Below are 23,154 nucleotides of genomic sequence, written 5' to 3' on the forward strand. Positions count from 1 at the left end.
TCCACCAAATCCTCTTGCCACACTGTAGACATTTTGTACACATGAGGTGGTGAGGATCCTAGTGCAAGCATTATGGGCCGTGCCACTAGCTTTTGTTGGAAGAGATACCAATGCTGCAAGGAGTAGGCTAGCCACCATCTCCCAGCTCATTACTAAGTTTCTAGAGGAGAGTTCCCATTTTAAAAGGTTAGAGCAGATTTGTGAGACCTTCGAGGACATAGGTGATTTGGACAAGGTTAACGCATTTGGGTTGAGGCTAGATGGCAAGGTTGGCCAATGGGATAGGGCTCTAGGCATGGAAGAGAAAATCAACTGGGAGACACTTAGGAAAGCTTCATAGTAAGGTTCTCCTGCACTGGTCCCAAATGGAGCCCTATCAAAACCAGCTTTATGAGGTTAAGCAGAAGGACCATGACATCCTATGAGAGTATATCACAAGTATTAAATACCTAAAATCCTGTTGCAAACCTCATGAGAGGATGAGTGATGAGTTAATGTTTCCATGCTTCCTTGTCCGATTAAGGGATGTTAAGTTTCACGATCATCACCCTGAACCCCACGTTGTTCAAGCTATGCAGCAAGACCATTGTACTCTTGGATGACAATATGAAAGACAAGTCCTAGCCCAAAAAGTTCCTAGTAGCTTCGGCTGATGTATCCCATATTGGGTAAATCTATTAGTGCAAGTAAAGCTAAGGAGGCAATTCCACTCCCTAAGGGTGCGAATATAGATGAAATAGCCACTAACCTTCTCAACCGAGTGGCCCAACACCTCAAGGGGGGATTGGCAATGGAAGGCCCAAGAAATCCTCACCTATTCCCTAGGCGAGACAATGTGTATTGTAGGCTATGCATGGGCAACTATCCTATGAATGCATAATGGAGGGGCTATGCTCAGGTAGGCCAAAATATGTAGTCTAGCATTGAGCCCACGTGATGAGGGGATCTTGGAGTGATGTCGAGGGAAATCTCCACCTCCTACCACTCCTTGTGGGAGAAATGCAAGCACATTCAGTCCAAGGTGTCACTCCAATGGTTTTTAGAGTTGTAGCAATGCGAATCATCAAGAGAAGGGGGGGGAGGAAGACCAGGGGAAGAGGGATGAAAGAGGGGGAAAGGAGAGGGAGGAGGGGAGGGAATGCATGAAGTAGGAAGGGGGAAAGGAGGTGAGAGGAATTCACAAAGGCTCTTAGGCAAGAGAAACATAGAAAACACTTTCTAGAGAGAAGGAGATCTTCAATTTCTCAAACTTGCATACATAAAACTCAATACCAAAAGTCAAACTTTCTAGCTTTTATACATAGCACCTTTTAAAGGGAGGGCCAACCCTACTCACCACTCTCCCTATTTCTCACATTACAAGCACTTGGGCCATGCTCCAAGGAGAAATTCCATTCTCATCCTAGCATTTTCTCTACTCTATCTCCTGGGGTGAACATATGGTTAGGTAACCCGAGTGAGAATAGTCCGATATCGAGTTCCACGGGAATAGGCAATACTCATTGTCAGAGCCCGTTAGATGCCTTCTTGGATGATTTCATATGCTAAGAGAGACCATATGCCTTGATGTTGGAGAGGGAGGAGGGGAGGAAATGCATGAAGCAAGAAGGAGTGGGAGGGAAGGGGGAGGGAAGGGGGAAACGGGGTGAGAGGCATTCACAAAGGCAAGAGCAAGAGAAACATCAACAACACTTCTTATAAGAGAAGGAGATCTTCTATTTCTCAAACATGCATACATACAACTCAAGACCAAAAGTCAAACTTTCTAGCTTTTATGCATAGAACCTTTTGAAGGCAAGTCTAACCCTACTCCTCCTCACCACTCTCCCTATTTCTCATGTTACAAGAACTTGGGCCATGCTCCAGGGCCATGCTCTAAGGTAGAACTCCATTTACATCCTAGCCTTTCCTCCGCTCTATCTCCTGGGGTTAACACCATACCCCCTACCTACTCGTATTAATGTACTCTACCTACCTAGGTGTCAACATGGACAATAAGCAAGAGAGAATGCCCATCATAACTAAAATTCAATGAAACAATGAGAAATCTCTTCTCAAGGTGCAACCAAAACAAGTTGCATAGCTCACAAGCACGTAATGTCCCACAATGGCATATACAAAATTTGCAAAACATCTAAGAAAATGCTACAAATTTGCACCTCGTTCTCATGCATATGCATCACAACATCAATGGCATCCCTGTAGCCATCCAAGAAACTTTTGAGAGCTTACACAAAGCTCACAAACTCCAAATACATGTGACCAACACTTTATCTACTAGAAACTACAGAGACCAGAAACATTCTTTGCCAAAATAAGCATTGCTTTGCCATTTCATGACTACTTCAAATTTGCACAAAATTGCAAGGGAATTGTTAGAGACCTCTTGGCCTTGTTGTCTCTACCCCAATATGCTATCAGAAGCTTGGGGAGGCTTATAATTAGGGAAAGAAGAGCAATAAATGTTTTTTTAATGAGAGAGGGAATGGCGCCTACTTGATGTTCAAAGATGCATGCTTTGTTGACAATGTTGATCCATGAGAACTGTAATCTTGCCTTTGGACTCCAAAATGCCTTGCCAAATGCCTTGTCTTTGACTCCTTGAGCTCAACAAGAAGGGATAACGTTGGAAGACCTAATCTGTGTGCTTCTTCTTCACGTTTCTTATTCTGTCAACACTGATAACATGTACTATTTTGGCTCTCCTCTTGTGGATAGGATCTTGTTCATGCCAACAAGACCTCCGAGTCTTGCCTTGAGGCTTGCTCCTCCTTCTTTGGTGCTCCAATCTCTCTCCTATAAAGCTACTCAATGCTTGAGCATGAAGATTAGAGTTGCTAAACACATGGTAATCACTCACACACTCCCACAACCCCCTAATGGGCTCTGATACCATGTCACAAATGTGACATGTACCATGCATGCACACACCCATAGATAGATATGGTGGAACGGAGCTTCTTGGGTTCATTATTCTCATACAAACTGAAAATGAATAAGTGTGCCTTAATATATGTGGCACTACACACACACTCTCTCTCTCTACAACTGTTGAGGTGTCTGCCCCAAATTTTTGGCTTGAAATTCATCCAATCCATTTGACTCCTCCAAGTCACAACATGGCAGATCGCCATTGCTATGATGGTGACATTGATCTAGAAGTAGATGGGGACAATTTCTTTCATCGTTGCAACAATTATGACCGACACAATAACACTCAAGGCAGACACTCAAGGCAGGCGAACCCTAGGCAAACTAGAACTTCCAAAATACAATGGCTTGAGCGATCCAGCAAGATTCCTCCATAATTTTGATGCCGCATGCTGGAGTGGATCAATCAAATGAAACTAAGGTTGCATGGATCCCCATGGCCTTAACTGATGACGAAGACTTCAAATGGTATCTTGATCTCTTAGTGGAAGAATGAGCCACATGGGACCTGCTACACACCAAATTCAAGAGATGGGCGAAATACTTCAAGATGATCCCACTCTCCAACTGAGCAAGCTCGAACAAGGTCACAAGGAGGATGTATGCACATACCTAGGCAAAATGGAGCACCTAACTGCAAAGTGTGACCCATTTCTCAATGATAAGTACTTGACAGATTGGTTCATTGCAAGACTAAGGAAGAAGATCCAAAAGGACATGAAAAAGATTAGTAGCCATGAAACATTCAGTGCTGCTCATGAGGTAGCAATTGACATAGAGGATGAAATGATAGATTCTGACACCAGCAGCAATGAATGATGAAAAGTACATTAAATATACACTACCTCAAACAAAATGTGTGTGTCACATTCACTTCATCAAGATTGTGTGTGCGCGCATGTGCACACACATGTGCATGTGGGTGCATAACATGTATGTGCGTGAGTGCATGCATGTGTGTGTGTGTGTGTGCGTGCATGCATGCGTGCGGGGTGTGTGTGTTTATGTTTTTGTCTGTGTGCACCCTTCCTAACCCAAGCACCACACTAACAAACAATGGAGTGGGCCTATGCCTTTTAGGTGTGGGGCCCACTACTACGAAGTGATTTTGGCAAGGAATGTCAGAAGCCATTCTTTATGCCACATGAGGCCAGGGTATGATTTTTCTTAGATGATCTATGGTCTATCAAACCCATTTACCTGAAATAGATGGGTTACCTTTAGAATGTCATGTGCTTCAAAGAAATGGGAAAGAGGAGAAATGACTGATGATGAAAAAGGCTTGAATTAGGTACTATATGAGAGGCTTGTGTCTTTTGGCTTGGACAAAGCTTATGGTGGGAAAAGGAATCTTTTCTTGCTTCCAAAAAAAAAGGGATGTCAAAGACCCAGTGAAAGGGATAATTCTATATGTAGAAGGTTGGCATATATTATAAAGGGAATAGTGTTAACATAAAGGGATGAAGTATTTTCTTCCTTTATGGTATGTACCTAAATGTGTGGCAACACTTACTAAGTAGATTAAGTTTCTTGAGTTTGGCTAATCGGGAGATAAATTGAAATTCATTCCATGCAAAGTATAGGTTACACCATGCAGGAGAGCAGGAGTAGCCCATGGGAATCCCCATTTTTGGATGCTTTAAAACAAGATGTGTTCAAAATCCATTCTATTAGCATTACGATTTCATTCAAATCATAAGAGAAGGAAAATTTTTTGGATTACCTCTTAGACCATCAAGCTAAGGAATTATGGTGCACTAATCTTCGATGATTTCCTTCGAATCACAAGAGACAATTATATTTTTTTGGATGACCTCTTGTGGTGCACTCATCTTTTAAATGTCTTTCTAGGCTAATCTGGAAAACATTATCTTGGCATTTCTCAAAAGGTTGGAGAGAATGACTATCATCACTCATATGGAGGATATTTTCAAAGGTGATGTTAGTAAAAACAAAGACGTGGCCTATTGCATTGAGAATAGTAACTGCTAGGTCAAGGGATGATTTGCAGATTTAGAATGCAAAAAGCTCTGGAAATTTTTGAATATATCATTTTCTTTTTCATTGCATACTTCTTCAAAGGTATTCTAGAGAATTAAATTAAGAAAGGATGTGATTAAGTCAGTTGTGTCAGAGAAAATGCAGCTAGATGCACTAATGATCCACTCAAACTTATCCTTGTCGGCCTTGTATAAAGGAAATAGGAAGGTAGCCTATTTGAGGAGTGGAGAAAGCCAAAGTTTATAAGCTTTGAGGAGATGTTGGGAATAATTATAGTTGGGATACTTCAAGGGATTTGAAGTCAACTCTCATGCACCTATTAATTGCTAGTTGTAGGGAATTTTTCCCGCATGAGAACAAGGGAGAGATACATGCCTTATCCAATCCTACTGTAAAAAAGGAGTCAATAAGGCTACCTATCTCATCATGTAGACTAGGAGTGAGCCACAAAGATTCTAAGGATAGGTCACAAATTCTTTTGAGTTTGCTATATAAGATGCTTTGTACTCTCTGTGATATCATTGGCAACTTAGTATCTTTGATTCTAAGGGAAAAAACAATGGAGTTCCACCTAGCAAGAATTTCTCTTAAGGCTATGCTAGGGCTTGAGAGATTTGGATGGGATTTTGCTTAAGGCTATGCTAGGGTTTTTTGGGATTGGAGGGGATGTGGGTGATTCCTTAGTTAGCTAGCCTATGAAGTTTCCTTCAGTCAATGACTTCAAGGTTAGGATTACATACATGCAAGCCAACATTGTCAAATTTTTTTGTGAATCTACTAAATACAACCAGGTTACAAGAACAAATGTCCATAGGAAGGGTAGAAAAAACTTTTAAAAGCTTACCTAAAAGAGAATTTAAGTTAGATAGTACATCCATCCACCAAACCAATGCCACTGATTTTCAGATAGAAAATATTCCCAAGAATTAAGTTGCCCACTTCTAGGATGATTCCTTTCGGGTATATATATAATTGACAATGAAGATTTTCCCTTCCACCACTTGATCTTGAAAAGTTATTTTGCCACTATGAAGATATGAAATGTGTCGTATATCCTACAACACAGGATTCCTTTATTAGAAACTTCCAATGCAAAAGTATCATTTTACTATAAATGCATAAAATAAGAGAATAACCAAATTTTATTTAGGGACCTCTAGGATGTGTCATCATCCCAAAATCCTCTCCTTCTCTAAGTAAGGCCTCTTCTTTTACCAGACTTGTATGATGAGTGTCTTTTGGCCTCCTTCTCTAAGTAAGGTCTCTTCTTTTACTAGAATTGTATGATGAGTCTCTTTTGGCCAAAGGGGACCTCCCCATGTTTTTATTTGATACATCAAAATCCCTGACTCAGATGGAGAGTCTTCCCTTAGGTCTTTTAGGAGAGAAATCCAATGTATGTATAGTGGGGAAAGTGATACTAGAGTGATGGGTTTAAGATGTCCTAAAATGATATGTACTCCATATGAACTAAAAGAAGGAAAGTACATGTTTATTATGATCTTTCAACTCTTTAAGAGCCATCAGCATAAACTCCTTGATGTACAAGTAGGTGATATGAGCCATGACTAGACATTTAGCTTGTACGCCCTGCCATGATTGAACTAAGGCCATCTAAACCATTGGTCTTTTCTTAGGAAAATAGTAGTTCAAGGTGATTGATCCACAACCATAGACAATTATCTAACCATACAATTATTTGTTCACAAGGTTGAGCCTTTCATCAGAGATTAGGTGAATTACAGGCACATTTTCATGTAAGGCTGAAAAGGGTTCCAAATATTCTTTGGCATAGCTAGAGACAGGTAGGAACTTTATGTTGGGAAGCTGAAAGGAAAGCAAAGAGTGGACACAAACTCAGAATACTTGCATTACTTGGTTGTAGAATGAAGAAGAGTGAGGTCCTTAAGTAGGCACCTCATACATGCTCACTGACATCACTGATGACTTCATAGCTCCACAATCATCTCCTCAATCTGCTCCTAGATTCTCTCAATCATCCTATGTGGCTCTCCACCACCTAACTGTGCTTGTGGGCACCTAACTGTGCCTCTAGCACTCACACATAGAAACATAAGGTGTGCCTGAGGCATACACCTTGAGATATCCCAACAAACCCCCCCTCAAGGAAATGCCTCAGGCTATGTCAAGGATACATCTAGTCTCATAGTTTCTCATGCCATCTCATGGTGGTCAAGGATAAATCTATGGCTAGGTTCTCATGCTAGCAAGGGTTCCCTTGGGTGTAAGGTAAACAAAAAGGGATACAAAAAGACCTTCCAATGGTTATCTCCCCTGCATGTACATGCACACAATGTCTGCAGGAGGTACCATGGAACAAAACATACACATGGCCTACATCATAAGGTGACCAGAGGTGTTTACAAAACACACAAAACACAATAGTTTATTTTCATTCATTTTGGAGGACTATCCAGGCTGAGTACCTTGACATAAAAAGAGAGATCTGGAGCATACATAGAGATGTGTTTAAAATGCATAATCTTCAAAGGATGCCTCATCTTGTGGAGGCTCATTAACTGTAAGTAGATTTGCATTTTCTGTCTTTGCTTTGGCTCTGCAAAACTTCTAATTATGGTTGTTCTTGCCACAGTGCTTGCATGGATTAATTTTGAAGCAGTCCTTTGAAAGGTGATTTGTCTTTCCACAGTGATTGCAAGGAGTATACTTGCCCTTCTGGACTTTTACAGCATAAGCAGTGTCATTGCCTTTCCTGAGCTCCATATGCCTTTCTTCTTCTTGGAGAGCAGAGATAATGCCTTTAAGGTTAGGATTGGGAAGATTCTTCAAAGTGCTAACAATGTGATCAAATCCTTCAGGCATACTCTTGACAGTTTTGACAAGCTTTTGAAGATGATGCTACATAAAATGCTACTCTAGCATTTCTGGTCTTTTGAAGTTTTCAATAACTTCAGTACAAGTGTTGCTTTAGTTTTATTTTGACTTGCTAGACCTGGTTTTGATTGGAAAGTGTTTATTTCACCCACTTCTATGAAGCATGTAAGAAGAAGCATCATTGTTTGAAATCTAGTCACTACTCTTTGCTACATCAAGTGCTCATATTTTGGAAGTCTTTCAGTTATTTTTGCCTTGTAAGAGAGATAGACACTGCCCAATATCTGGGTTAGACCCTCTCATGGCTACCATATTTAATCTTGAGAAGTTCAATGGAAAGGGCTTCCATACATGGCAAATGAAGGTGAAATTTGCATTGATGAGGGAGAACTTATGGGGACTTGTCAAACCTACTCCTACCGCTTCTTCTACAGCCTCCAATGCTGGAGAACCCTCAACACTGACACGACCGGCAAGGGATCCAGCAAGAGAAGAAAAGGCATATGGTATCATTGCTCTTGCTTTGGGTGATGATTATATACACCATATCTCTGACTTAGAGTCTCCTTCGGAAGCTTGGCAGAAGCTAGACATGATTTTTGGTGCAAGCTCTCACATCTCTAAACTATCACTTAAAATCTCTTTCTTTGAATTAAAGATGGCAAGTGGTACTACTTTAGCAGCTCATGTCAACTATATGCGGAGTCTTATGACTCAATTAGCTTCTATCAACTCTCCTATCACTCCTGATGATGCTATGGCAGTGTTAACCTTTTTGGAGCGCATGCAAATTCTTTCTGGATTGAGAGTTATGGCTTGTCGAAGTTTTTATGAAGAAAGAAGAGGCATGATGATGTGGGGCATTCACATCCTACAGATACATCGTGCTTAGCAGGGGCTATGTGCTTAGGTGGCACTATTCCATGTGGCAACCTTCTAACCCAACTCAGTTAACCCAAGGTTACACAAACTTAACCATGATTCAACTAAACCAACCACAGCTAATGTAACCACCTTATCTACCATGTGGCCTAAGGTAACTTCCTTGGAGAAGAAAAAAGAAAGCTTGAAGCTGGCGACGTGGGCGTGGCGAGCGACGAAGATCTGTAACATGATGGAATCATGACCGGGAGCAGGGAAGGCGCTATAGTTTGTAGAAGTCACGACTTGCTTCGCGTTTGAATGACCTTCACCAGCAGGAGCTGCAGAAAATTCCGATGGTGGAGCTAGGGGTGCCTCTGTTGATGGCACAGATTGTAGGAGATGGCGTTGCCCAAGAGACTTGGAGTTAGCCTTTTGGACAGTCTTTGCTAGAGATGTAGGCTGTAGTTTGCATGGAGTTTGCGAGAAGAGGCTGTGTATGGAGAGCCTTGGCTGTAGCGAAGCGTCCGGCTGTAGAGAAGCGTCTTGAGCATCGATGGAGCGTTGGCCAGTTGGAGTCTCTGCAGATGAGTCGCCTTGCAGCCCGTGTCTATGTAGAAGGGCACTATGGGCTTGTGGATGCGTGGATGCGCCATTTTTAGAGGCGGGAGTTGCTATTCCTTCAACCTTGGAGGTTGAGTCGTCGAGCATTAGTCGGGAGGCTTGCAGGCGTAGGTTGCGATTGTGTGTGGTCAATTTTCTATTGCGCACTCACAACAATAAATCTAGAGAGACTAGTGGCTCTCCCTAAACCGACGAGCAAGTAGACCACCACAGAAGGGAATCAAACAACTGAGGCAGCTACTGCTGCTGCTGCGATTCCGTGATCTTGCAAAGTTTACCGAGCCTCTGAAGCAAGACTGAACGGGGCTGCGTCTACACCGGGACTTCAAAACGAACCCAACAAGCAGTGCTAAAAAAATTGGGTTGTACGGGAGAACGCAATGATCTACACCATTTCCAGGAGTCATATGAGTCGCCTTTGTCTTTGCCTCTTTGTGTAAAGAGGCTATCTCTCAAAAAAAAAGAATGACGGAAATCTTTCTCAAGAATAACAAACCTCTCTCTCTCTCTCAATCCTCACAAAGAAATCACTCATGAATCTCTCATAAAATGTATGGATGGAAATGTCTCTCATGAACGGAAATTTTCTCTCAATAGATAAGAATCTCTCACACTCACGTGGATCGCAATGCCTCAGCAAAAGGCAAGGGAGCTCTAATACCATGACAAAGTGAGGGATCAAGGAGGATCAAAGCACCACAAGACGGACATAGGGTAGCAAACACTCAATCTATTGCAATCTATATGTAATCAACGGTACATGATAGTCTTCTTATATAGAGAGAGCCTTTAGAATAGTCAACACACGTGGGATCCTCTGATCCACATCTTTCCTTATGGAGATCCTCAAATCATATCGCCTCATCATGTAGTCCACATCCTAGGGTGGCTACTTTAATTCTTTCCTATACCATACCTTAGCCTTTAATATATGTGCTCATGGCACCATATCTCAACACTATCCAAGCATCACGTTATGCTAGAACATAAACACCTCATTGTATGGGACTACATGTGTAATAAACCCGATATGAAGCTTCTTATCATAAGGCCATAGCCCTACATGCTATAAGCAATTGAAATACAGAAACTAGGGCCTTTGCAAGATATGGAGCTCCCTATCATAAGGCCATAGATCTACATGGTATAAATAATTCAAATATAGAAACCAAGGTTGTTTATATAGCAATATCCAATTAGCATACAAGTTTAATCCTAGAACATTCACAAGGTGGTTATACATGGGGACTTCTACTATGAAAAGAAAAGAGATATTAGGTACAAATCATACAAACCATATAAACAAATTCTTATGAAAAAAAAAATAGCCTAAGCTACGTTATGTATTATTAGGCATTAAAAGATTAACTAGAGTCACCGCTCCATTTGATTAAAGACAAAATCTTGCATTCTAAGAGTGGGTTAGGTATCCCATTAATAACTCATAGCCACATGAGACCAAATGATACATAGGTTTAGATTATGGGCAGCTTATTTGCATGAAAAAGATTATGGGATAGCTTACTTGAGTGGCACGCTGGGAAAAAATACTTAAAACCTATAGAATTAGGCTATGATTCAAATTGTGCATTTCTTCTAATGTTCTCCATTGTGCATACTTCCATAACTGTGGGATCCACTTCTATTGCACTTGAAGCATAAGTCTGCAAGCCCTCTTCATGTTATCCATATGTCATAGTGGTGAATTACACACTTAGGGGGCCACCAAATGTGAGAATAATCTTGCAACTACATACCAACAAAAAGAATTTGATCCTCTTCTCCCTTAGTCTTCCAACTCATGAACATCCAAGTGTCCCTTGGATCTTATGTACTATGAGCATCATAGAGTATTCCAAATCATGGGCATAAGAGTGTCCCTTGGAATTTATGTACTATGAAGTTGTCCTTGACACCATATTCCCAAGGATAACCCCCTCTAAAATCTGGGTCATCTTGTGTCTTTAATTAGAGCACAATAAGACCACAATGCATCTATCATGTTATTAGGGTCTATAGGCCAAAACATGGTGTCTCCATGGCTTGAGGTTGACCGTGACTGCTCACATGTCATGGATATGGGATAGAGCATGGATCCCTAGCTATGTGGTCCTATAAGCCAAAGGGATGAGTGGACTATTGGCTTCTTCCCCACTACTAGGAATTACATGTGAGACCATTAATTCACCAAAAACGGTGATTGACAAGGTAAATAGACCAATAGTTCTCATGGGCAAACTACCAACAAGCTCATCGAAAAAATATTAACATACTCAAAGGTAGTTGTACAATACTAGGCCGACTAAGAATTTGTTTGAAATGACATGAAGAATTGCAAACATATGGTCACCTTGATTCAATCATAAAACTGATTAGGGATTCTCCATCCTAAAATGATCCACATGTTGGGGCATAGACTACTATCTCAAATGAGACTTAGGGATGGAAAATGAAAGAGTATCGAGCATCCATAAAACCACCTCATGAAATAGAAAATGCATCATGGCTCTTTAAGAGTGATCCCCATCTAGGGTACATTTTGCTTGCCATTATTCTAAAGTGCAATGCCCATAGCTTAGTTGACCTATACACCATACTATTGGGAGGTCTACTCCCCTATCTTTTTGTATATCAAACCCACACGTTGGCTAATGTGCTAGTCATGCTATTATCACATTTCCAAAAGAGTGCCCCTAGAGCAGACCTGTAGCATTGAGGATAATGTCTTTTAAAAGTACGCATATGCATCTATTGATGTAAGAGACATAGGATGGGAAAGCATTCCCATCACTCACGGTGCCACTTGCACCGTGAGTGACGGGAAGCACTACTCATGCTCAACAATCTTGATCTAAGAGGTCATTACCTGTGAGGGTCTCATCTAAAGGTCATGATGCCAAAAGAGTGGCTATGTACCTATAGCATGAATCTCAACTAATAGACATGGATGTCCCATAGGTACAATTGATGTGGGAGTTACTCTAAAGTGCAATGCCAATAGCTTAGTTGACCTATAAACCATACTATTGGGAGGTTTGCTCCCCTATCTTTTTGTATATCAAACCCACATGCTAGCTAATGTGCTAGCCATGCTATTATCACATTTCCAAAAGAGTGCCCCTAGAGTAGACCTGTAGCATTGAGGATAATGTCTTTTAAAAGTAGGCATGTGCATCTATTGATGCAAGAGACAAAGGACGAGAAAGTGCATAAGATCCATGATCTCATACGTATATCTAACACACCGAGACAAATGAGGGTTATGCAAACTATAAACCTTATTGAAGGGGTTGCTTATAATGAAGAGGCTAGATTAAGAGGTAGGAAGGGTTGAGTCCCTCATGGCTGATGTTGTGGGTTAGTAGAGGCTAAAGGAAGGGGTTGCTAAGCAGGTTGAAGGAAGGGCCTATCTCTAATGCCACATCTTCCATGAGGGCCATTACAATTGTATCCTTTGAGCTCTTGGTGAGTGCCAAGGTTATAAGAAATAAAGTTGATGGTTAGCATAAACACAAATATGGATCTTATGGATGTTCAAATGCTTTCTCTCTCTTGCCAGTTAGCACTTAAGACTATTGCACTCTATAGAGAGAAAGTAGGTTCTATATTTCTATGAGAGTTTTGAAAGTTCTCTTCCCTAAGGTTGTGAAGAGCAACAATATGGTTAGGAGAGAAAGCAAAAGTATCCTCCCAAGCTTTGAGAGTTTTGAAACTTCTCTGTCTAAGGTTGTGAAGAGCAACAATATGGTTAGGAGTGAAATCCTCCCAAGCAAAAGCAGGTTCTACATTGCTATGAGAGTTTTGAAACTTCTCTTCCCTAAGGTTGTGAAGAGCAACAATATGGTTAGGAGTTTGGAGGCAAAGAAATGACCTAGCCTTCCACAGACCCCACCTTGGGAGAATGTTGATTGCGGCTGTACTAGATGATCTAAAAAGGGCTGTACAGTTCTTTGGGAAAGATAATGAAAGCTTTAGAGTGATAGGTAGAATCTTGAACTAAAGGTTTTTGCCTCTTCTTTTTGTGGCTGCCTTCTTTTTTGTACATTTCACTTTTTCTTTAATATATTTCTGCTAAGTTACCGAAAAAAGAAAAAACAAGGTCGACATTGTCCAAGTGGCCTGCCATGGATGGGGCTGTTGTTTTGCAATGCACGACCTTACTTGAACACCATGTGCACACGTGCCACTGCCAACACTACCGCTCCCTTGAAGGAACTAGGAGATGTGGCAAACTGCCAATTAGCTCACCACAAAATCAAGATGCCAAATAATTACAAGGGAAAATCATTTTTCGTTTTCAAGATTAAAACTCGTTACTAAGACCTACCCTTACGAGGGAAGGCCAAAAACAATATGGTTAGGAGTGGAAGCAAAAGTATCCTCCCCAGCTTTAGTGGAAGCCCCAATAATTGGTGACTATATAGCATGCCCATGATAGAGACGATATTTGTCCCGAATATGTTATGTCCCTATGAGTAGTGGCTAGCCACCTTGAACTCTTTATGTGAGAGGGTTGAACTCTTTATCTGAGAGGGACAGTGACTTTCATTTCTTTATGTTCCTCTCTCATGGCTTTGTCTGTTAATCTGTGTGCATATATTTGTGTGTGTGTGTTTGTGTTTGTAGGACAGCCTGATGTGAGTTTTCAACTTTGTTGGCAACCGTTTTGGCAACTGCATCCTTCTGTGCAGCGTTCCGTAGGCGTGCAGAAAAGCTCGAAGAATGAGTACCTCAAGATGCCGGCTCGTTACGACCTCACCTGCACCTTCATACGGGCGGCCACTAATCTGGTTTGTGAAGGAACAGAGCAATGGTTCACCAGGACACTACTTTTCTGGCCAGCGGCAGAAGCAGGATTCCTTGGCTGGTCCTACCGTCATGACGTCAAGATCAGGTCTGCTACTTCGCTTATGGCAGATCCCTTCAGTGCGGGGACAAAGTATATGGCCAATTTGATGAACAAATTATAAGACTGTAGAAATGCTTGAAAATCCTGTTGATTGATTAGTCTGAAATTCCAGTTTGGACTTTTAGCATGCAAACCTAAAGGCTTCAGAAAAATACTGAGGTGACGCTGGGAGAATTTAGACGGCTGGTACAATCCAGGTTGGGCTAATTACATGCTTGCTACGGGATGCAAATCAAGACCAGGGGGGCTCAAGCTATGGGGCTTTAATGGAGGACTAGCATGGTCTGGTCACATGTGCAAGGCCTGTTTTACCTTGGTAACGCAGGTGCATGCACAACTGCAAGAGGGCAGCGGTTGGGAGATGGTGAGCTTTGCGATGCATTCCGTTTCTTGTATGGGATGGCTGAGCTCCCTTCGGTTGAGAACGTCATCTGCATCTTGCAGAAGTGCAGGAAAAAAAAGTCTCTGGCGGATGCCAAGCACGTGTATGCACACATTTACTGTAATGGAATGGAAGGTCATGGAGCTGTTGGGAACTACATTGTGCCAATGTTTGTGGAATGTGGAAGTGTGTGCAATGCTCAGCGTGTGTTCAACAGGTTAGTTCATCGGAATGAGCATTCATGGACTTCTCTCATCTTAGGCTATATCCAATCTGGTCAAACGCAGCATGCTCTCAACCTGTACCCCAAAATGCAGGAGGATAATGTACATCCTAGCAGGCATACATTTATGGCTCTATTAAGAGCTTGTGCTAGGCTGAAAGATGTGGATAGAGGCCGAGGCATTCATGTGGAAATCACTCAAAAGGGGTTTGACAGAGATCTTTTTGTTGCAAATACTTTGGTCGACATGTATGCCAAATGTTGCTGTCTTTTTGAGGCACAGGATGTCTTCAACAAGCTGTCAGTTCAAAATGTTGTATCATGGAGCACATTAATTGCAGGATATGCTGACCATGGACCTGGTCAGGAAGCATTAAAGTGCTTTCAACAGATGCAACAGGTTGGCACCCTTCCAAATGCTGTCACCTTTGTTTGTGTCTTGAAAGCTTGTGGGAGCATAGGTACTGTAGAGAAGGGACGAGAAGTACATGCTGAGATTGTACAAAAGGGATTCGAAAAAGATATTTTTGTTGGAAGCGCTTTGATTGACATGTATGCCAAATGTGGCTCCCTTTTAGAGGCGTGTGAAGTCTTCGACAAACTGCCAGTTCGAAATGTTGTCTCCTGGAGTGCTCTCATTGCGGGATATGTTGAACACGGACCTTGTCAGGAAGCTCTGAAATGTTTCGAAGAGATGCAATTGGAGCATGTTTCCCCAGATGCTGTTACGTTCATTCACACCTTGAAAGCTTGTGGCAGCTTAGGAGCCATAGGCAATGGACGACAAATACATGCTGAGATCGCACAAATGGGCCTTGATAGAGATCTTTTTGTTGGCAGCAGTTTGGTCGACATGTATGCTAAATGTGGCTCACTTTCAGATGCACGGAAAGTCTTTGACAAGCTGACAGTCCGAAACATTGTGTCATGGAGCTCACTGATTTCAGGATATGCTGAACATGGACCTGGTCCGGAAGCACTAAAATGTTTTGAACAGATGCAACTGGACAACGTCATTCCAGACATCGTCATGTTTGTTTGTGCCTTGAAAGCTTGTGGCAGCATTGGAGCTATAGCCAAGGGCCGGGGAATACATGCTGAGATCTCACAAAAAGGACTTGAAAAAGATTGTTTTGTGGGCAACAATTTGGTTGACATGTATGCCAAATGTGGTTCAGTTTCAGAGGCTCGGGAAGTCTTTGAGAAACTACCAGTCCGAAACATTGTGTCGTGGAACACTTTAATTGCAGGCTATGCTGAACATGGTCAAGAGGCGCTGGAATGTTTTGAGCAGATGCAACTGGAGGGAGTTCCTCCCGATGCTGTGACATTTGTTTGTGCCCTGCAAGCTTGTGGCAGCTTAGGAGCCATAGGCAAGGGTCGAGAAATACATGCTGAGGTATCACAGACAGGATATGAAAATGATCTTTTAGTAGGCAGCACTTTGGTTGAGATGTATGCCAAATGTGGCTCACTTTCAGAAGCACAGGGAGTTTTTGCCAAGCTGCCACTTCAAGATGTTGTGGCATGGAATGCAATGATCAAAGGTTATTGCTTAAACCATGATGGTACGTTGGCTATGCAATGTTTTGAGGACATGCAACAACAGGGTGTGAAGCCAGATGGAATTACCTTCACATGTCTTCTTACTTCGTGCAGTCATGGCAAATGGGTGGTTAAGGGTCAGGACTATTTCAAGATGATGAGGGAAGAACATGGTATTGCACCAACAATAGAACACTACACTTGCATGGTTGATCTTCTTGCCCGATCCGGCCGCTTGTACGAGGCAGAGAAAATTCTTGAAACTATGCAGTGCCCTCCGTCTGAAGAAATGTGGAGAGCTTTGCTGAGTGCCTGCAAAACTTATGGCGAAGCAGAACTGGGAATGAGATGTTTTCAGCAACTTGTTGAGATGAATGCAGAATCTGCCGCTTCATATGTGCTCATGGCAAATATCTTTGCGAGTGCTGGCAGGTTGGAGGATGCATATAGAATAGAGGAACTGAGGAAGCATGCAGGAGCAATGAAACAGCCTGCAACTGCTTTGATTGAGGTGAGCAAGAAGGTGCATGAGTTTGTCGTGGGTAACTGTGACAACAGGGAAACTTCAACAATGCTAGAAATCTTGGCCTCACGCATGAAGGGGGAGGGGCATGTGCCAAATGTAGATTTGGTCTTGAGACCCAGTTGCTACAGGGAGGAGGTTGAGCCAGAAGAATTGGCCCTAGCTTTTGTGTAGTAAACGGGAAATTTATAGCAAGTTAGTGGGGTTGGCATTAGGAGGCTATCCACTACAGAGAGGAGGAAATGGGGGAGGACTATAAAAACCTCACCTCCACTCCCGTTGTACCCACATATTGATTTGACACTTTACCCCCTAGTTCCCTGCTCCCCCCCCCCCCCTCTCTCTCTCTCCCCCTCTCTTCCCATCTTGCATTCTCCCTACCACCCTTCTACTACTCTTTATCGCCCTTTCCCTCTTCCAGATCTGATCCCCCTTACATTGGTATCAGAGCCTACACTGTCGGCACCTACCCAAGCTCTTTGCTCCTTTTCTAGATGCATTCATATTCATCACACAGCATTAAATCTATGGCAATTGAGAAGCAATGTTCTTAAAGGTGAAGGGTGTGGTTTGTGATACTGCGAGGCTGCTAGGCGGGCAATAAAGATACAATAATCAAGCACCTAGGCTCTGCATTTGCGGGAGTGATTCATTGTTGGACCATTCGATTCAAGTGTGCATGGCCATTGTAAATTTCCCGACCTCTATTGGAGTCTAGTGGCACAACGATAAACGCAAGGCAGTATTAGATGCTGCCCTTTTGTGTCTGCTTCATCGCTTGGTCTTGCCGTATGCATTTGCTATTCTTGCGTCTTCAGCTCCATGCAATTCTTTACAACACATGTTTCAGCACCAAGCAGGTTAAACAATTACTCAACATGTTTGTACGCCTGTACAGATCCGCACACCTACTCAGAAGCCTCTGGCCTTATGTTCATCCATTTTTCACTAGCCATTAGGCTTGTGCCCGGTCAATATGTGCATATTGTGTTAGAAAACTTTAGCTATGATATTTTCACAGAATCGTAATGATAATCAGAGAACTTGTATGAGAGATAATGAAGACCTTTATTCACACACACATGACTACAAAACTCGACTCAGAGGCCTCAACACCTCCACGCATCCCTGATGGGCTTGTTGTAGAGGTTCACAAAGAGTAAGACTCTAATCACAGAGCCACGAAGGCTTTACTACAATTTGAGAAGGATCGACACACGGTCGATAACTACAGCACTGACATACAACCGGACTATACTGCAACACTTGCAGTGAATGGACTACAGAACCCACGAGCTCGCATCATCAATCAACACTGGCTGAGGCAATCCTTTATATCATACGAGCTGGCCGTGAGGTACCACCATACCAAGCTTGTAACGGTTGCCAGCAACCCTCGCCAATCCATAGGTATGTTCAGCTCGATGATGAGCACGACCAGCGGACAAATCCTCCTTGAGTTGCCTCTTGGCAACTGCCAGGAGCTACGAGCTCCTAACTCCATGGAGACATTGGAATGGAGGAGTTGAGACGCCGCCTTAGAAGAACCATGTCAAATCTGTATCATGCAACAGTGCCAAATGGCACAATACACGTGATGATTGAACCTTAGGAGGGTGATGCCCCCCCACAAGGTTTACACACTAATATTGCTAACACCCCCCCATAAACCGAGTGAGAGTGAATATCACTACTATCAAACCAAAGCCAAAATTGCAAATCACGATGCTGTGTGCTAAAAAGCATAATCACGGTTAGGATAGCTTCCATCCCCCAAGTCTATGACACCGTTTCATTTGTGAACCTAGCGGAGTCTTCATTTTGATTATACACGCCTTGGAATTGCTCCCGTGTTTATCATCATAGGCCTTCTTGTAGCAGAGCTTATCTTCATGGCCTTCTTTGCCACAATAGTTGCAGACAACCATTGGCTTCTTTACCATTTGATTTCTTTCTCTCTTTGGTAGCGAATGCTTGCTCATTGTTAGGCACTTGTTGCATCTCTGTTCGACTCTCCTCACTCAACAAGATAGACCCCACTTCTTGAAATGACAAACCATCGGAATTAAGACATAAGATAGTCAACTTCTTATACTTGGAAGGAAGACTAGCAAGCAATAAGGCTTTTGTGTCGTCATCATCGACCAATACTCAAAGTCCTTACAATTGCTTGATGATCGATTGCATCCGGTTGAGGTGTGTTGCCAGTGATTCTCCATCACCCATCTGCTAAATGAACAATTCTTGCTTGAGCATGATTTTAAGGTTCTTGACTTTGGATCTAAAAAGTGTCTCTACCAGTGTCTAATTTTGAGTTGTATTTGTGACATCCGCATATATGGAAATAGTCCAATCCAATGGCTCTCCCTCTCCCCATCAGACCAAGAGCCTTCTCGTTTTTGGCATCCCTCATGCTTGCATCTTCTCATGACACTGATTAATAGTTGGCTTCTTCTTAGAGCTGGATACAACTTCCCATAGGCCTTTCTCCATGAACAAGAGTCGCACGAATAACTGCCAGTAGGGGAAGTTTCGACCATTAAACTTCACTACTAAAGTGTTAGGAAGTCCTCTGGTAGCTTTAGTAGATGTGTCCATTGTTTATTGCAATAATAGTTGCCCACATAGCCTTGCAAGTACGTCGAGTGCAGAAGCTCTCCTTCTACGTGTGCTACAAGGTCGCTTGAGAGCACTAGGAACCCTGATGACTTCGACACGTGGTGATCTCCTTCGTATCCTTCTTTGCACACTGAATCCTTGAGCTCTCAAGCACATGAGCACTTCACCTCTCTTGACCAAAACTCAGAGGAAGCTTTGCTTTGATACCAATTGCTAGAAAACTTTAGCTATGATTCCATGCAATAGATTTACGTGAGCAGAATCGAAATGATAATCAGAGAACATGTATGAGAGATTATGAAGACCTTTATTCAAACACACATGACTACAAAACTTGACTCAGAGACCTCAACAACTCCATGCATCCTATTGGGCTTATTGTGAAGGTTCACAAAGAGTGAGACTCTAATCACAAAGCCACAAAGGCTTTGCTACAATTTGAGAAAGATCGTTGACACACATTCGATAACAATAGAATCGACACACAATTGCACTATACTACAACACATGGAGTGAATGGACTAGAGAACCCATGAGCTCACATCATCAATCAGCATCAGCTGAGGCAATCCTTTATATCATACAAACTGGCCATGAACCACCGCCATACCAAGCCTATAACGGTCGCTCGCAACCCTTACCAATTCGTAGGAGATCCAGCTCATTGATGAGCACGATCAGTTGATGAATCCTCCAAGAGTTGCCTCTTGGCAACTGCCAGGAGCTACGAGCTCCCAACTCAATGGAGACATTCCTGAAAGCGTGAAATGGAGGAGTCGAGATGCCGCCCTAGAAGAACCATGTCAAATCTTTGCATGCTATAGTGCCAAATGGCATAATATACGTGATGAGACTGAACCTTAGGAGGGTGATGCTCCCCCCACAAGGTTTACACACTAATATTGCTAACATATTGGGCATATTGGGGTACATATTTATGGATCTTTGAAATTTAGAAATTCACAATCTTGCATAAAATTATTATATTAAATTGAGATTTTTTTGTGTTGAGAAGCTAATTTCTCAAAGAAAATTCACAAGCATGAAAGCACGGACTTAAAGACAATTACAAGCCAAAACAACAATTTGGAGTGCTATGAAGTTGGTGGTTGCCAATTAAGCACCCACTCATGCATCTACATCTACATCTACATCAGCTAGACCCTAGTAATCATCATGGCTATGAAGCAATGGCTACAACAATCCTTAAGGTTTGTATAGTGGGATGATTAAATGTGGAATTGCACATGACAATGATTTTGAGGAAGAGGTTAAGAGGAGATGAAGGCCAAGGATGTTGTATCTTTTCCCATTATGGGGTGACATGCAATTATGTCCATTACTTGTCTCAGCATGGTAGACTTCACGCAAACCCATCTCATCATGGCAAACTTTGCACAAATCCATTCTTACTTTTGCATAAGGATATATGTTTGAAACCTTCCCCCTCCCCATTGGCAACCCCCCAACACACAGACCGAAGAGCACATGCTTGCGATTGATAAAATAGATAATCACTTTTGATAGCGGAAGTGAGAGAAGGAGAGAGAGAAGAGTGCATGACAAAATATGAAGAGGGGAGAGGAGAAGAGTGGAGATCAGGAGAGAGGGCACAGCTAGAGAGCACACCACAAATGACTAACAGTAGACTAGATTTAGTTGAAAATGTAGAATATATACAAATCCATTTAGGGTTAGGGTTAGGGCATCTAACCCTTTCCTTTATAGCACTCTATTGGGTTAGTGCTATGCACATATGATCGCATGATGTTGAGCGTGAACTCTCAACACCTTCCCTCAAGATCAACATCATGAAGTAGGCCTTCCCTCAAGATGATGATTCTGGGGAATCGAAGAAGGACTACACATTACATTCCATCACATCCCTTTAATGGGAATGTCTTTCCTCTACGTCAAACCAAGAGCTAGTCGGTGTTTCTCGAAAAGCTCTTTACCGAGTGGTTTGGTAAAGATGTTTGCAACATTCTCTTTGCTATCATAATGCTGCAGTGTGATGTCACGAAGTAACACTCTTTCTCTGATGAAGTGCTTTCTGACATCAATGTGCTTTGTCCTGGAGTGATATACTAGATTCTTGGCCAATGCTTGAGCCGATTGATTATCACAGTATATTGTTGTTGGCTTTGACTCATCAAAGTAATTTGTGTCTGACAATAGTCTTCTGAGCCATATAGCCTCACATGCACCTATAGTGAGTGCTCTATATTCTTCTCCCAGTCGAAGACAAAGAAACATTTAGCTGTTTGTTTGACAACCATGATATAGCACCTTGACCAAGGAAAAATGCATATCCTTGTGTCGATCTCCTGGTCTCATGATCTCCGACAGTCACTGTCACAATATCCATGCAACCGTGGATGGCTTCCTTTGTATTCTATACCAAACCGTCTTGTACCTCTGATGTATCTCAAGACTCTTTTGGTTGCAATCCAGTGAGACTGTTTTCGATTTGCCATAACCTGTGCAAGTGAGCTTACAACATAACAAATATCTGGCCATGTGATAGTTAGATATATAAGAGATCCAATGAGTTACCTGTAGTACCTGTCATTGACTGTAGGCTTTTCTGAATCTTTGGTAAGTTTCAAACTCTGTTCCATGGGAGTGGCTGCAATCTTGCAATCTGCCATATGAAACTTCTTCAGGAGACTATCAACATACTTGAGCTGACTCATAAAGTTACTGTCTGAATCTCTCCAGAACTTAATTCCAAGACAATAGTGCATAAGTCCAAGATCTTTCATGTCGAACTCTGCAGATTAGTCTTGTTTTAGTTTTCTAATGAAGCTATCCTTGCTTCTGGTCACAATCAAATCATCTACATAAAAAAGTGCAATAGTGGTGTCTTCCCCTTAAACTTTGTAGTAGAGTGTATGATCTACATTGAACTTCATGTATCCCAGATCAGCAAAATACTTGTCGATTCTGCTATACCAACTTTTGGGTGCTTGCTTTAAGCTGTAGAGACGTTTCTTGAGATGGCAAACCTTATTCTCCTTTCCTGGTTCAACATAACCTACTGGTTGTTGCATGTAAACTTCCTCGTCTAGATAACCATTGAGAAATGCATTCTTGACATCGAGTTGATACACATTCCATCTGCTGAGTGTCACTAGTGGTATCAAGAACCATATGGACTCCATCTTTGCTACTGGAGCATAAGTCTCATCATAATCTTAACCACATTGCTATGCAAATCCTTTTGCAACTAGTCTAGCTTTATATCTTTAAATACTTCCATCTGGATTGTACTTCACTTTGTATACCCATTTGTTTGCTATGGCCTTCTTTCCTGATGGAAGGTCACATAATTCCCAAGTATTATTCTTGTACAAAGCATCCATTTCTTCATTCATAGCAGTTTGCCATTCTGGCTTGTCTACTGCATCTTTGAAGTACACTGGCTCTTCTGTAGCCATGATGGTAGTCATAAGAGCATAGTTGGTGGTTTCAACCTGAATTGCTTTGCCTTTCTGAGCATATGTCAATCTGGCTGGTGGTCTCCTGTCCCTAGTAGACCGTCTGAGCTGCTGTGGCTCTACTTGGGGTGTTTCTGGCAATTCTTGCTCTTCTTCATCAACCTTTTCTGTAGACGACTGTGAAATCGGTGCATTTATCTCCAGTGTGTTTGAGGTTTTCCATTCTCATTCCTCGTCGAA

General features: G+C 42.1%; 1 pseudogene; it reads left to right on the forward strand.

The window, feature by feature from the left end:
- Positions 1–13,769: 13,769 nt before the first annotated feature.
- Positions 13,770–17,585, forward strand: LOC147901402 (pentatricopeptide repeat-containing protein At2g33680 pseudogene; annotated as a pseudogene).
- Positions 17,586–23,154: the final 5,569 nt, after the last annotated feature.

The sequence above is a fragment of the Dipteris shenzhenensis genome, chromosome 6 (assembly GCF_047967505.1).
Source record: "Dipteris shenzhenensis isolate YYH24624 ecotype China chromosome 6, Dip_SZ_1.0, whole genome shotgun sequence".
NCBI lineage: Eukaryota > Viridiplantae > Streptophyta > Polypodiopsida > Gleicheniales > Dipteridaceae > Dipteris > Dipteris shenzhenensis.